This window comes from Alosa sapidissima, chromosome 10 (assembly GCF_018492685.1).
Source record: "Alosa sapidissima isolate fAloSap1 chromosome 10, fAloSap1.pri, whole genome shotgun sequence".
Lineage (NCBI taxonomy): Eukaryota > Metazoa > Chordata > Actinopteri > Clupeiformes > Clupeidae > Alosa > Alosa sapidissima.
The window spans coordinates 25,633,783-25,650,776 of NC_055966.1; positions in this window are offsets into that span (position 1 = coordinate 25,633,783).

Below are 16,994 nucleotides of genomic sequence, written 5' to 3' on the forward strand. Positions count from 1 at the left end.
GTGAGTGCGTGCGTGAGTAAATCAATATGTGACTGAGTGTGAAAGAGTGTGGGTGACTTCAAGATGAAAAAGTCTTGACAATGAACAAGCCTCTGTATTTACGTGTCTATTTTTGCACAATGTGCGAATATAAAACCTTTGATATGTGAGTTCTTCATCCCTTGAGAGTTTGTCAGTACTGAGAGGGTTTCGCAGCTTGTCTTTTACTTACCGTGTAACTGGTGCCCAGCATGAGGGTGGTGGCAGGGTTTCCATACAACATCTTCACATGACATCCTGCCGTCAGCTGAATGCACCCCACGCAACCACAATGGGTGTTTTCTGGTGGTGTGTGTGTTTTTGTGTGTATATGAAAGTGTGTGAGTATGTTTGTGTGTGTGTGTGTGTGTGTGTGTGTGTGTGTTTGTCTATGCATGGGCTTGATGACGTCTGCTCTATATGATATTGTCCTTCAGTTGTTGGGTCACTAGTGCAGCGTGTGTGTGTATGCATGCTTGAGTATTGTTTTGGGGGTGTGTGTGTGAGTGAGCGTCTGTGCGTGTGTGTGTGTAAGAGGCAGCGCGTGTGGAACATGTGGCGGGGTTCTCAGACCCTCAGTGGGTCTCCAATGAAGCCTTGCTCTGGATGGCAGCTGGTAGATTCTGCCTGAGAATAGGTGGCCGCCACGGCCTTTATCCACACACAAAGGAATGCTAATGAACTACTCCGTCATGAGTGGTGACTGAGAACGGGCCCACATGGCACACACACACACACACACACACACACACACACACAGATACTCCTACACACACACACACATACACACACACACACACACACATATACACATATACACAGACACTCCTACACACAAACACACTATCTCTCTTGGGGTGCACTCTAATGGGCCTGTGTTACACTACCACTCCCCTCAATTAAGGACAACAAACATCTCAAAACAAAACAAACAAAAATACAGCCTGTGGGCTCATGGGTAGTGAGGTTTTTCTTCTCTGTATGATATGTTCTGCTTAATAGGACCACATGTTGTTGTGCTTTCTCTCTCTCTCTCTCGCTCTCTCTCTTTCTCTCTCTCTCTCTGTCAAGGCGTTCTTGAGATATAACACTCAAGGTGTTTTTGACCTTGACATTTGACCTTTGACCTCCAACATCAATTCACTTCTACTTTGAGTCCATACAAACACTCATACCAAATTTCAGGCATGTATGTCAAGCCGTTCTGGAGATATAATGTGCAAAGCATGAGATATGGCTGTGACTTTTATTTTGACACACGGGAAACACTTAAACAGGATGTGTAGTTTTAGGGAGCGCCAGATTGTATGCATTAGAAGGTGAGACAGTTGGATCCACAGGTGACACCTGTGCCAGTGTTCTGATTAGCCCGGGAACTACTCTGGGAGCTTATCACCCGGAGAGAAGAAATACTCTTTTCTGATTGGCTGGTGGGGTGGCTATTAATTCTGAATAACAGGACACCGTTCCATATCAATGCTTATGAATGGTAACTATAACAACCATAGTATGACTACGGTTGCAGGCTTCGCAACAATGGAATCAACTGTAAGCAAGCTAACTGTCCATGCTATCGGAAGTTGTACAACAAGCTGAACTTGAGCTTCTTTTTAAAGGCACACTATGCAGGTTTTTTAGCTTAATATGCAAGTTTTTTCGCTAATTTACCTTCATTTAACAGCTTCAGAGTCATTGGAATGGTTATATGACTTTTTTCGGGTTGAATGGTGGCCGTCTCGCTTCCCCCTAGCGCCTGTGAGCGGAAAAACTACCCTTGCAACTGTCGGCCGGCGGGCCGACGGCCTCATTGTCAGGAAATATAACAAGTGTAACGAATTGCTTTACTGCATTCAAATACACATACACGCCAGGCACCGGCTAGAAAAAGGTAGAAGTGGAGTTTCTCAGACATTCGTCATGACAAAGCCAGCGAAAAAGAAGCAAAACCCGAGAAAACAGTAAGGAAATTGCCAATACTGCATAGTTTACCTTTAAATGAAACCGCGTGTTTCCTTTGCTTAACAGATAAGCGGGATAACGGCCTTCGAGGGGTGTCCAGTTACACGGAATTAATGGACTCGGGCGGAGTTTTTTGCCCCTCGCCCTCGTCCATTAATTCCGTATAACAGGACACCTCGGCGGCCGTTATCCCTTACTTAACGAGCACAGCTGGCTTTAGACCATTATGACATCACAGCCATTCAAGTCTATGGGGGAAAAATGAGCTTTTTAACATTTTTAATCCCCTATGTTCTCTGAAATAATAACTCTCTTGTCTTGTCCAACTCCAGACCTACACAACGGTTATTTCAATATGTCTGTACGTTAAGCGGTTAGAGCTGCATTCATTCTTGAAAAGGTAACAAGAAAAAGTTATAATAATAAGAAGAAGAAGAAGAAGAAGAAGCCAGGAGATTTCAAGATAGTGGATTCCATCCACCACAACTGGCTATTGTCTAATATGTGATTTCCAATGTATTGTGTATCTCCTTTTATACTATTTATTATGTATGTGTATGATATGGACCTGTGTCTGCAATAAGGCTTCATATATATTTTGTCTTTGACTGACACCACAGTGAAGTTTCACTTTACCAATGAGTTCAAATAATAGACGAGTGCAAATGCATGTACTGTATGCTATACTCGGCAAGGTTTTAGTAAAGTATGGTTTATTGGAATAACTGTTCCATACAGTCTCGTGTATAAGCAGATTCCTTCAAATGTGCCACTGACTATCAAAATACCGATGCACTGTTTGAGGTTGCACTGCTCGCTGTAAAAGGAAATGACAGATGTCATTCTCATTGTTTTAAATGATGTTATGCCCAAAACACACCCATAACTGATTAAGAAACCTAGGAACGCCTTGTTGCAGCATTGATGTTTGATAACGAAAACACTCCCAATGTGGACTAGACATCCTACTAAATTTAAATAAGCTCTTGACTCGTGACCATGCATTTTAGACCACGATAATAGGGCCCTTAAGCTGAATGTTTTGGAGGCCTGTTACTGTAATAGTCAGTAATAAAATCTGAGGAGAAGACTTAATGCGTGCACACAGATATTCAAAGGATGTAAAGTCACCGAATGATGACTGATTGCAATGAAAAGACATTTTGAAAATTGTGGCTATCCATGATAGTAGTAGCACTGTTTGGTTGATCTAACCATGACTCAGTTAAAAATAAAAAATCAAGGTTGTGTGTGCAAATCAGATCACTAATTAAGAATGATTTGTTTGAAAGAGATCTGATATTTAGAAGTGCTAGTTTTGCTGTAAGTGTTGGGGAAATCTGATCCACGGGGGAAATCTGAGGTTGTTGTGGTATGGGTATAGGAGATTTGACTGGTTTAAGCTCGATGCACTTGTCGTCTATTTCTTGTCAATACAGGAATAGAGAATATCATAGGCTTACTGGGTCCCGGCATGTTCTCAAAACTACTGTCAGTACCATTTCTATTGCAGGGACCCTGAGAATATCATACAACACTGTCATCAAATAATTGTCCCCTGCTGCTACCATCAGTATTTTCCACTGCTCATTCCGTGCTATGCTGCTTAAGAGATCCTTCTGAACGGGGAGAGGGAGGCGTGGAGGTGCCCTGTGCTTCTTTGGTGCTAAAGGTCTTGGGCTAGTAAAACACTCTCTGTCTGTTGACAGTCTTGGGCTACTAAAAAGCTACAAGGATACTGGCAGCAGTCGTTCCATTCTTGCAGGGAACATCATGTGCTTGGGTGGGGGTGGTGATGGGTATTCAGGGGATCCTGGGGAGTTCGATTGGGTGGTGGGGTGATGGGGTGGGGATGGTGATGGGAGATTAGGAGGGTTTGGGTGGCCTGGGGAGTTTGATTGGGTATGGATGGTGATGGGAAATCAAGGAGGGTGGGGATGAATGTTGGTCCAGAGTCTCCATCTGCCTGCTGAGGTCCTGGAGAGTTTGTTGCAGATGCTTTGCTTTCAGCAGGTATTCCAGTAGTGTTCATGTTGTTGTGTCTTGTGGTGGCAAGGAGTCGACTGAGGTGGGGAGGGATATTGGTAATGCTGTGACCCTTCCTTTCTGATAACCTCACAGCAGCTTTAATAGGTGCCATCTCCTCATGCACATTACATCCATTTGTTTGCTGAGATTCCGGGGAGTTTGACGCCAGTGATCGACTTTGAGTCATTTCAGCAGCACCCTCCTTATCGTGTCTAGTGGACGTGGCATTGTTGAGCTGGTTGTTTATGTTTCTCCAAGGTCTGCATTTCAGTGGAGGCTAGCGGGTGATTACCAGAGGGCCCCACAGCAGGGGGGTTGGGCACAGAGTGTTTTGGTTTAGCTGAGTTGATGATGTCAGCTTGTTGCGTTTGTATGGCCACTGAGCGTTTATCAGAGGCTCGGCTCAAGGTTGACAGAAACAATGTTGGGTGCAGGAGAGAGAGGTGATAGTTTTCGGTTAAGATCTTGGCCCAAGTCCAACTCAGCTCTGTGCTATTTGGTCTGAAATATTCTGTGCAATTCCAGAAAAGGTTAAAATTGTCAATAAAATTCATCCCAACTGAAGCCGGGCCAGGTGTTTAAACTGAATAGTCTGGTAAATATAACTCTTACCTCTGCTGGGAGTGGGCTACTGATGAAAATCTGTATTCCAAGCTCATATAGGGCCAAGAAAAGTTCCTTGAAATCTTCTTGGACATACAACTGTTCTTTTTAAATGTAATTTGCTCCAACATGCACAACGATGGGCTTGATAGTCCGTCTTTGATGGAAGGGCATCAATCTTTGATTTCAAAGTAGAAATCCTATGTTCTAGCTCAGTACATTTTCCACATGATCTCCTGGGTCTCAGGCCGGATGAGCGCATTTTGCTCCTGGCCGGAGGAGCGCATTTTGTTGGATTTTTAATCCAACGTCAGGGTGACTCGCTGTTCAGTTTTTGCCCATTGGCTTGGCTGGATCATGTAAAGTAAAAAACTAACCACTAAAGTTTCAGATTTAAATGTAGTGGTTTCACTGTCTTTGCTAATCTAGATTGTAAATGAAATAAAAGAATGAAAAAGAGTGGAAATTGCTAGAAAGGATAGGTCAAGCAGGAGCAGTGTGAAATACGAGTGAAGTCTCATGACTATGCCAGCGACTATGCCACACACACACACATACACACACGCACACACACGCACACACACACACACACACACACACACATACACATACTACAGGAACACCAGGAATTTTCAAAAATGTCTAAAAACAAACCTCCTATCTTAGACATGTCACTCACTTGAGAGAAACTTGAGAGTCCATGTCCTTGATAGATTATTTTTAAATGTCATTTTACTACCTTACTTGATTCTCGTGATCGCAGCATGTTCAGTCGCTGCCATAGTCATGAGTCTTTGTCAGGTGTGATTGGATGTAGAGTGATCTTAACAACGTGGTACGTCGGAACTTAACCCATGGTAAACATGTCTGGTGTGAAAGAGTCCACTCAGGATCACAGTGAGCAGATGAGATAAAGACCACGGGCCCCTCTGGGTCCGCGGGTCAGATTTGAACCTGGGCATATGGACCCAAGGGTCACTCTAGGCACATGGGAAATGACCACGGGTCAGATTTGAACCTGGGCATATGGACCCAAGGTTCACTCTAGGCACATGGACCCAAGTGTAGTACAGACACTACAGACGTTTTCCCCCAGCGATCAGACATTCTGATTGGCTTGTAACATTAAAATCAACTGATTGGTTAATTACTATTACGGGTATTACTCTTTGCTTTTGTTTCTGTAAAGCACATTGAATGACCCCTGTGTATAAAATGCGCTATATAAATAAACTTGACTTGACTTGACTGATGCAAAGGGAGGGGGGGGGGGGCAAGGATAATGAATCAAATAGGTAACCATAAAATCTTGGACATATTTTATGTCATAGACTTCTACAGTTTCCTGACTAGAATGTGTCTTGTTAGTCAAAGAACATAGACTTGATTGGCAAAAACCCTCAGAACCCCCCCCCCCCCCCCCCCCCCGCCCCCCCCCCCCCCCCCACCACCACCACCACCACCAGTTTATGCATGAGTTGTCAAGGTAACCCATTAAGCTAAGTTGACAGAAATTGCATCCCTGTTTCTTGACTCTTTTTCATTCTCTCGTTCTTGCTTTCACACTCCTTTTTCTTTCTTTTTTTTTTTTTGTTCAAAAGGCGCATGTGGCATCTGGGAAGATGCATGCGCCAATGAAGAAAGAGGCAATGAAGACTGCTAAAGTGGCTTCCTCCCCATTCTGAAGGGCCAGAAATTGAGACTTCAATGGGACTCTGGTAATTACTCGCCGTTGCTTCTACCTCAGGGAGAACAAGTGGACGAGGTTTGTGTGTGTGTGGGGGGGGGGGGGGGGGGGTGCTGCTGCCACTCTCTCCCTTGAGCCTATCATTTGGGATGACTTAATGAATATCTCCATAGAGCAGAGGCATAATGCCACAAAACTCAAGTCTAATTACAGGTAATTGCATTTCACAGGGAGAGACCAGAGGGTGGGAGTGGTACGAAGGCCTGCAGTCTTCCTCACCAATCCACCTCTACCAATCCACCTCTACCGGCTGGGCTTTCATCTTACCCAATCAACATGATGGCTCAGGAGTGCCAAGCTGTAGGGTTGTGTGTGGGGTATGTGAAATAGCAGGGGTAGCTATTACCTGATGTTCCACTTCTGTTCGTCTGAAGTATCGCTCTTCCTCCTGCCCTTGCAATTATAGACCAGCAATCAAACTTACGGCCTTCTGCAGCGACCTGAGAACAACATGGTGGGATAGCGCTTGGAGGACTGCCTTATCCAGAATGACTGGCTGACCTGCTGGGTCATCTCCGTGGTCATTTGCTGCCCAGATGGGCATGTTTCTGGGTTACTGGTGCTCTGTAGGGCAGCTCTGTTTGTTGGGCAACTGAGAGAACACTTTAACCCATTGTACTCCCTCAACATTTTCATCAGGTTCAGCACGTTATGTTATTATGTGTATTTGGCCTTGTTTACACTTGACTTTGAAATGCATCTTGGAGGGGGATGCTGCAGCATCACTGGCCACAGAGCCCTCACCACACCACACGTGTGGAGCCCACACCACACATGCACACGGGGACCCGGGATCGAGTCAAGTCCTCTCTCTTCCACTTACTTCCTGTCACTCTCTTCACTGTCCTATCTGATTAGAGGCATAAAAAGGCCACCAAAGAAAAAAAATGTGTGTGTGTGTGTGGGGGGGGGGGGTGTGGTACTGTATCTTGGACGATCGGTTCACAAGTAGATAGCAAATACACCTCACAGGTGTATAAACAGAGAAGTTCCAAACCACTTATTGTGTTCAGATTTTGTTTTCCCCTACATTACTTTTACGAAGTGTCCTTGGTGGGGCTGTCACAGTAAATTTGTTCCGGGAGAGAGAAAGTTCCAGATGATGCAACAATACCGTTTTAATCAGCTGTTTGATGTTCTGCGGTCTGTGCCTGTGTCTACAAAAGATATGCGGTGATAAAGATCCTAAACCACCTCAGTGTTGAAGCCAGGCCCGGGGTGGGTAATCGGGTGAGAATCAGGAGTATTCCCGGTGGGCCGCTTCACTTTTGGGCCGGTCGAGGAAGAAAAATGTTGACATTTGTCACGTTAGTCTATAAGTAGGCTATACACGTTCCGCATTCTGTGCATTCCCGTTGCCACTGCATGGGTTGTAGCCTACCATGTGAGGGAGTTCTCCCCTCCCAAAAAGAGTTGGTTGGGTCCATATAGCCTGTATTTTCCAAAAAGTTTTCTCAGCCGGGCCGGCCCTACAGTAGCCATAAGCGTCAGGAAGGATGGATGGTAGAAAGAGGCCAGGAGGGACTGAAACGGCCAGGTAGAATGCTGCTAAATGTGCATAGCTTCCAGATTACAGACAAAAGTGGCAACTGGTAAAGAGAGATAGCCTATAGGCAATGATTATTAGCAATGTAATTATTGGGCTAATATTGGACGTTGTAGCATTGTCAAGCTATTCGTAAGCAACATATTAAATTAATTAAAATATAGCCTTTTGTATCCGATTCATAGACTTTGCAGTATGCAAATAACAAAACTGAAGCTTGATCTGTGTAGGCCTTTGCGGTAAAAATTGTAGCCTCTGAACAGCAGATCAACCAGTCGACCATTGAAAATGATAAGCCCTAAATTAGTGATGAGGAGGCCATGACTACAGGGACAAGTAGAGAGGATAAATTAAAGTTATTTAATGTAAGAAAGTGCAATTATGCTACATGATAAACCTATATGCCTTGTTTGCTCAGAAGAAGGTGTAGTAAAGGAGTAGCCTAGGCTAAATCACCAAACAATATAGCCTACCCATGCAAAAAAGCATGTAGCCTAAACATTAGTTCAATATGCCTCTTTGTGGAAGCGTGGGATAGGCTACATTTCAAAGGCTTTCTTTCGTTCTGTTTTTGTTAACTTGTGGAATAGTGGAATATTTTTTGTTAACTTCTCAGTTGAAGTGAATTATTATATAACCTTTACACATTTGTTGAACCATACTAATAAAAACTACATTCATTTATCCAATTTCCACCACTATGGAAAAATTGGGCCGGTCTTGGGCCTGAAACTCCCGGGCTGAAAAGTGGCCCCACTCCGGCCCTGGTTGAAGCCCACCTCACACTTACACAAGGCGCTTTTTAAAACAAAATGTAAACAGGGTCTTTGTGTGGTAGAGTGTGTGTGTGTGTGTGTGTGTGTGTGCGTGTGTGTGTGCAACAACATGGCCTCTTTCTTTCTAGGAGCCCCATGGAGCAGAGCTGGTGCAACAGGCAGCGCTGTCAGCAGCAGACCACCTCACTAAGCTGCTCGTCTCCCACTCTCTCATAAACACACACACACACACACACACACACACATACACACACACACACACGTGCATGTGCGCGGCATCACCACATGTCACCACCAGCTGTTGCTGCTGCCACAATTAAAATAAACAAAATGTGTCAGAGCTTGGCAGGATGTGGCGTGGTGCAGTGCGGTGCGGGGAGGAGCGGCAAGGACCCAGGGCCCTTGTGCGTCCTGATCAGAGATGGACGAAGCGGTGTTTTTGTGATGGGGCCATCCTGGACTCAGAGGGGGGTCATGAAGAGGCCGTCATCATGTCCAAATTGGGCTGGCAGCTGAAGAGGTAGAGAGGAATGGGCAGCGGGAGGAGAAGGAGAGAAGAGTCTTAGGAGTGAAAGAGAGAGAATAGGAAAGAGAGGCTATTCTGCTTGCTGGTCATTGCCAAAGAACTTGCAGCAACAGCTTGCTTGGGGGACTTGTTTTGTTTTGTTTTATTTTGCTTTGCTTTGTGTTGTTTTCTCTTGCTTTGCTTTTTTGGTGTCTTGCGTCTCACTCAGATCAAAGCTAAATCTACTATGAGAGGAGTTCTGCACTGTTGAAATGTCGTCATGTTCACTTGCAATTTTACAAAGAGCTTTGTTCTATTATTTCACTGTTCATGACATTCATATTTTTACACCATGGAGTAAAACCTGATAGATGGATAAAAAGGACTTTGGGAGTGTGCTTCGCTTTTGAACACATTTTTTTCTTTCTTTATCCACCTCTCATTACCCCGCCCCCTCTCTTTCTCTCTCTTTCAGAATAGACATACAGTACAGGGAGAGATTGCTTGCCTTGACATTGTTTCACTTAATGAAAGAACGAGGAGGAATGAGGAGCCTTTCAGTCTCCTCACTCATGCTCTCAGAAAGGATGGCCCTGAAATATCAGGCTGAAAAGAAACTTCAGCAAAACACACACAGTCAATGTGGTCCAGGCTCTTTGAATAGCTGAGGAATTCATTAAATCTTTACCTCTTTTTAAATGTAGGAAGGATAAAAGAAAACCCCACATACTAATGTCATTTGGAGTGGGAAACTTTTGCTGGCCCTCCTGGAGTACCATGCGATGAAGCTGACCTTACAATGATCAGGCTTGTAAATGGTGGCATTTTTTTCAAAGACTGTATGGATGCCCTGTTTAGTACCTACATTCATCATGCTATGGTGGTCCTTCAGAGCGGTAATTTCTTTTTTTAGGTTGGTCTCCGCACTGCTTTGAAAAGCGGAGTCAGTATCCATGGCTCTACCTACCTGAATAACAACTCTGCAAAATGATGATTTATGCATTTCCTATTTATTGGATCAGTTTTCTGTGGTATCCTGGTGATCCTATTATAACATGTATTTAGCACAATGGACGGGTATGGCAGACGTAAAGGGAGCCTTTTCATCCTTTTGTGAAAGCGAGGCTGTCCTCAAAATTACTTCCTCTGAAGTTAAAAGCCTTTGCAGCGAATATGTCTATTGTGTAGAACTAATATATGACCAGTAATTGCAACTAATAACTTATTACTCATCCATACACAAATTCTAATTATGTGTACTTAGAAGACAATTTGACAAATAGGATGAGTGGAGGACCAAGCCCTTTTCACAAGCTCCACAAGGACAGCCTGAGCCGGGAGAATAGAAGTCACACAAAAGAAGCTTAAAAAGCAACCAGTGGTATGTTTTTTTTATTATTATTCCTTTTTATTTTTTCTGTTTTCTTTTTCTTCTCTCAGGATTAATATGTAACCTCATTCACATCCCCACAACAGTATGCCAGGCTTTGTATGCTGGTCCCAACCCACTCCACCTCAGTCCTTGCATCCCTAACATGCACGCACGCACGCACGCACGCACGCACGCACGCACGCACGCACACACACACACACACACACCTCTTGTTGCAGGGAGCATTGATGTAATTGTAGTATGTAGTATCCTCCTGCCTGGATATCTGTGGAGGTCTGTCAGTCACAAGGGCCAGGCCTGAGGCCTGGGGGAGCCGAACTGTCCTCTTCCCTGGGCCATAGGGGTGCAGCTGGGCTACTGTGCTGGGAGCTGTTGGCTGCTGCAGGGCTGGACGTGCGAGCGCTCCAGGGAAGAGACTGCTCCACTCCCCTGCCACTGAGAGTGGGGGACTGTGACACCAGCGCACAGACAGAGTTGGCCGAGAGGGCGCACACTGTTATGGGCAGGACATTAACAGCATTTGTCCCTGCTGCATTGTGTGACCTGCTGCTGGCCTGACAGAGGTAAAAGACTGAACAAAAATATCAATCCCAGAAAATCCAGCAGAGAGCTAGTGGCTTCAGGCAGCACTGTCCTTGAACCAATCCAGTCCAGTTTCCTCATTCACATGTCCTTCCACTGTGGTTTTCTTCTAATTTTTGTCTTTTGTCTTCTGTTCTCATATCTCTACTCTTTTATCCTCTACTGATTGACCAGTTGCACTCCCCCCTTCATTCTAGTCCTCTCTCTGGTCCTCCATTCATCAACACTCCTCTTGAAAGGCCAGGGCTGACTGGAACTGTGCGCCGAGTTTTCTGTGACATCATTGTTTATCCTGAAAAAACCTACTGGTTGCCTCAGCTAGCAGCTAATGTAGAAGGTAATCCGAAACATAAACAAACAAAAAAAATAAACCTCCTAGCTTGGACTTACAGCGTGGATACTAGATGCATGAAGCAAAAAAAAAAAAAAAAAAAACATTACTATCTTATTCGATGTTTAAATTTACCAACATTGAGAACAATTATTATTATGTTTTTTTTAATTTATTTCAAATACAGAAAATAAGTGTCATACCTAAAAAAGAGCTTCCATTAACAATGCTCTTTAAAGGGGGAAGAGAGCATAAATACATCACAGCTGTAAAGGCAGGCTGGACAGAGAGAGAGAGAGAGAGAGAGAGAGAGAGAGAGAGCACAAGGAAGAAAGAGAAAGAAACAGAGAGACCAAAGGAAAGGCGAGCCACCAAAACACAGGAATAAAAGTTTGATGACTCCCTGCCCCCTTCGTGATCAATGACCTCATGGAGCCAGCGGCCCTTTCAGCGCTGGTGGAGACCAAAGGGCCCTGTCCGTCCGTCCGTCCCTTTACAGGGGCCGCGCCACAAGAAGACTAGCACCAGACGCCCAATAAAGACTCCCGCACTTCATTTAAAAGCCATTAATATTCCCCTCTGGCCAACGCGCTTTCTTTGGGGATGGCAGGTCTGGACACGCCTCTGAGTGCTGTGCTGTGCTGCTGGTGACTGGTTAACTGTGTGTTTGGTCAGGGGCTGGGAGATGGGTGTGTGTGTGTGTGTGTGTGTGGGGGGGGGGGGGGGTTACAGTGAGTGAATGGTCTTGTCTCACACACCACTGACTCCCAATGGGGGAACTCTCTCGGACGGTTTCTTTCTTTCCCCCTCTCTGTATCTGTCTCTTTCCAGTCTCTTTCTACTCCCTCTCTTCTTTCTTTTTTCTTTATTCCTGAATCCCTCTCTCCCTTCACTTTTCTCACTGGTCAGTTTGCACTTTTCTCTCAGTTTTGACTTTATATGTACAGTTTCTCACTGCCCTCTTTTTCTCTTTCAACATTTTTTAATGCATTTTAAGTTGTATTCTCCTTGCCCACTGTTCATTTCCCCAAATCATCCAACCCTAGGGACAGCAAAAAAACAAAACAAAAAAACAATTAAAATCAAACACTTAACAAATCAGTACAGCTTCTCATTCTTTTCAAACCAATGACTGTTGCCCAAACAATAAATAATGATAATAATTTTAAAAAGAATGACAGGAATATTACATCACTCATGAGGCCTTACTCTAAATGCTAAAAGATATCTAATGATATCAAAGCCTCAGTTAAATTCTAGCCAGAGGTTCTTGTAACTTTCATTAGTGAACGAGCCATGAGGCAGTCAATCCATTTAGTGAGTGAGAGGGAATTGAGTGAGAGGGAAGGCCTTAATTGGCAGTACATTAGTACAGAGAGTTGTCTGGTTGGTTATTGGGTTGTGGGTAATGAGTAAATCAATATGACACATTTGTTGAACTTTTACAGAGAGAGAGAGAGAGAGAGAGAGAGAGAGATGAACTTGAAGAGCAAAATAACACATCTCACTGTAAGGTAATCAATCTCGGCCACAGACAACTCACTCTCCACCGCTCCACTGATCAGTCTGTGCAGCAGGGCTGAATGGTGCAGGTGCGTCCTTGGAGGAATTTTTTTGATGGCGCCCATTCTACCAGCAGGCAGGTGCTGGCTCTGGTCTAAGAGACCAGCCACGAGGCGCTGACCCGGTCTCCTGAGTGAACCGCAGTCAGACGGCTGTGTGGCCGCAGACTGCCAATAGAGCCCATTAGCAACTCACAGCTTCAGATTAATACCATGCTTTCACTCACCAGTCAGTCGATGTGGCCAGACCTGCTACTTTTACCGCTGGCTATTTGCTCATTGCTCTACTCTCTGCCATTGCTATTGTGGTCGCCATACACTCAACGATTTGACATGCTTGTATGTGTGTTAGTTCTTATGTGTGTGTGTGTATACATTGTGAGTGTGATATAAAGTCTTGAAAAGCAAGGGCTTCTTTTGTCAGCTGGTATGGGTAGGGAAGAAATAAGGTCTTTCTGCAAGTGTTTCAAAACATTTCAATCATATCCTTAAACAAGACTTTAGAAACATGACCATTAACTGGTAATCAGGTTAACTTGTAAAACATATTTCATATTAAACACATTTCATATTAAATTCCAAATGTCTGGCTATAATTATCATACAAAACATCAAACATATCCATAAACACCATGTTGGGCAGTAACCATAGCCAACCAATCAATTTTTGGTTACACTTTACTTGAAAGTATCGTCATAAGAGTGACATGACACTGTCATGAACGTGTCATAAACAAGTCATAAACTTTATGACATAATGCTTAGTGACTTTCGGTTTTTGTCATAACAATTTAGGGTTAGGTTTAGGTTTAGAGTTAGGGTTAGGGTTCATGTGTAATGACAGTGTCATGTGTTCATGACAGTGTCATGTCACTCTTATGTCGATACTGTCAAGTAAAGTGTTTTTCTATTAATTTTCTATTATTACTTTACTGCAAGGATTAATGTAGTTATTTGACTTCTCCCATTGGACTCAGTAGGAGCAAAACAGATTTGAACTGTCTTTGAAGTACCAATCTTCCTTTAAAGCACTTCCTTGCCTATACCTAATTGTATTGTCCTTGGCACTTTTCTAAATAAAATCTATTATTATTATTATTATTATTATTAATCTTAGCATCGCCATTTCATTCATTATGTCTGCAGCAGTAGTAATGAATAACAAATGTCAGACACATTTAGAAGATTAGCTAATTAAATTGTTCTATTTCTATGAGGAAATATCAGAAGATCTCTGCATGACAGGATGGATGGAACATGGAGGTAAACTTAAGCATGTCAGGAAACAATCGCTTTGACAAAATGTCAAAAACAACCATGCTCTGTGATAGCGTGCAAACCAGCTAGCGTCAAGCGGGCTGGCTCTCTCATAATACCACTTTGCACAGCGATTGGCTCTGCATTACATACAGTGCAAGTCAATTGAAGGGTGCTGTGTCTCTGTGTTGAAGACAACTCAAATCCTGCAGAATTACACATAGTTCCTTTAATGACAAAACACAGCCCATAAGTGGGATCAGGACCCAGACATGAAGAGACTGGCTCATTGCGGGCCCTTTTCTTTCTTTTCCTTTCTGCTGGGCTACCTCTTCTGCCTCACTGAAACATGCATATGTATACTACCATGCATGTCCTTATATGTGTGTGTGTGTGTGTGTGTGTGTGTGTGTGTGTGTGTGTCCACAGGTCAGGCTCGGGGTCGCGGTCACAGGCATGTTTTCAGGACCTGTTTGGTTCGAGAGCGAAGCGTCCCCTCATTGTCTCTCACATCAAAGAGTAGCTCTGTGTGTGTGTATGTGTATGTGTGTGTGTGTGTGCGTGCAAGGGAGACAGAGAGAGAGGCTAGTGTGAGTGAGTCCGTCTCATTTGCAGCTGAATACGCATGCTGGAGCTGAGGGGTGAGTTGTGATTAGCATGTGTTTGCTTGTGGTGGCAGAGATGGAGACGGAGGAGAGGAGAGGAGGAGAGGAGAGAAAAGAGGGTACCAGTGATCCACAGCTGGTGCGAGCCGCGCCCATACCTACTGGTGGGGTTGTGGCGTGGCACATACACTCGCAAACTCACACACACACACACAAACACACACACACACAAACACATAGATAGATAGATAGATAGATAGATAGATACTTTATTAATCCCCAAGGGGAAATTCAAGAGAGTTTGTGTTTGACGTCATCCTCCTTTTTAGGATGGTCCATCTTGTCCAACATAAGGCACTGGGATATATATATATATATATATCCCACAATATACAAACACTATACATACCCAGAAACAAACAAATAAGCTATGTTAGTTTTATGGTGTGTAATACATCCACAAAAGTTCCGAATAAGAAATCATTCTGCATTTTCTGCTTGTTTGAGTCCAATGTCTGAGTGTCAGATTGGCATGAAAATCTCGAAACTGCAAGACAACCACTCTGGTGTGTAGTGTCATGGCAAAGAAGTCACTCTCCTGCATGTTCTGCTTATATGATTCAAGTTACAGCACTTTCAATGTTCAAGAGTATCATCAGTAGCAGTCTCTGATATAGGTGACATGGGCAGTTGCTCAGGGCAGCATGAGTGCTCGCAACAGCAAACAAACAAACAAACAAAAACAAAAACCGTCAGAATATGTGTAACCTTTCATTTATGTGGATCTGTTTTCTATAGTCATTTGCATGTCATGTCAATTATATCAAGTCACTGTGTGGGTTGGATAGGTGCCCTCTCTATCTTGTCCAGGCATCTGCTTGCTGAGAAGGTCTCACACACAGAGGTTGTGGAAGAAAAGCTTGAAGTTAAAGCTTACATAAGGTAAGTTTATACAATCAGCTGTAAAAGAATTTTGTCTGCTTTTTTTGTTCCAGGGCCATCATATCGAAGTTGGTCCAGGAACATCTTATGAATGTTGATCCAGGGTCATCATACATAAATGATGTTTTCTAAACAAAGTTCAGGAGGAGCCCTTAGGGATGATTGACAGCAATTAACTCACCTGTCTTCCGCCGCCAGGGTATTTAAGCCGGCCTCCTTATCCATACGTCACACGCCGCGGCACTCGCAAAATTATCCCTCCTCCTCCCCCTACTCCTCCATTTCACTGATAGCCCAGTTACACATCCTCCTTACATTGGGGGGTGCAAGCGGCCATCGCTCTATCGCGATCTCCGCTTCAGGCATTCCATGACCACGGCTAGCTACCATGCCAAACACGCGCTTAGCTTATTCACTCAGTATAGCAATCATGCCGACGGGCGAACTAGTGAAGTTGGTCCAGGGTCATCATACATAAGTTGGTCCAGGGCCATCATACAGAAGTTGTTCCAGGGCCATCATATGGAAGTTGGTCCAGGGCCATCTTTAAAATGTTGGTCCAGGGGCATCATACGAAAGTTGGTCAATGGCCATCATATGGAAAACCCATCCAGGGTTTTGAAACTGTAAAAGACTGTATGATATATTACTATATAGTGGCACAACATATGCAGACGTGGCACAAAGTTCACCAAAAACATGCAGTGTTTTATCCGGACATGTAGGCCTAAAGATGACAAAATGTCTTATTCTTTTTTCTGTCATTTTGTCATTTACTGGGCCTATTCTGCCATCAAGCTTACCTAAAACAAAATGTGTACAAGGTCACCAAGCTTGCCTGGTATTTTTATGCACAATGAAATAGTTGTAATAGAGTTTCAGTTGTTAAACTGGAATGTCTATCCAGGCTACAGCCTTTCTCCTTTTGGCCCTTGAGCTGGTTCAGCTAGCATAAGGTATTTCAAACGCAAAGATCCTTCAATAGGAAATCGCCATATCACGCTGAAGAAGGGCATCTTGCATGAAACATCCATGGGGTGATTACAAAAGATTTAAAACATTTTTAAAAAATAACTGTGAGTGCTATCCTTTATTTCTAAAGTTTAAAGACCCTCCAATAGCCCAGAAACCCCATTGTAA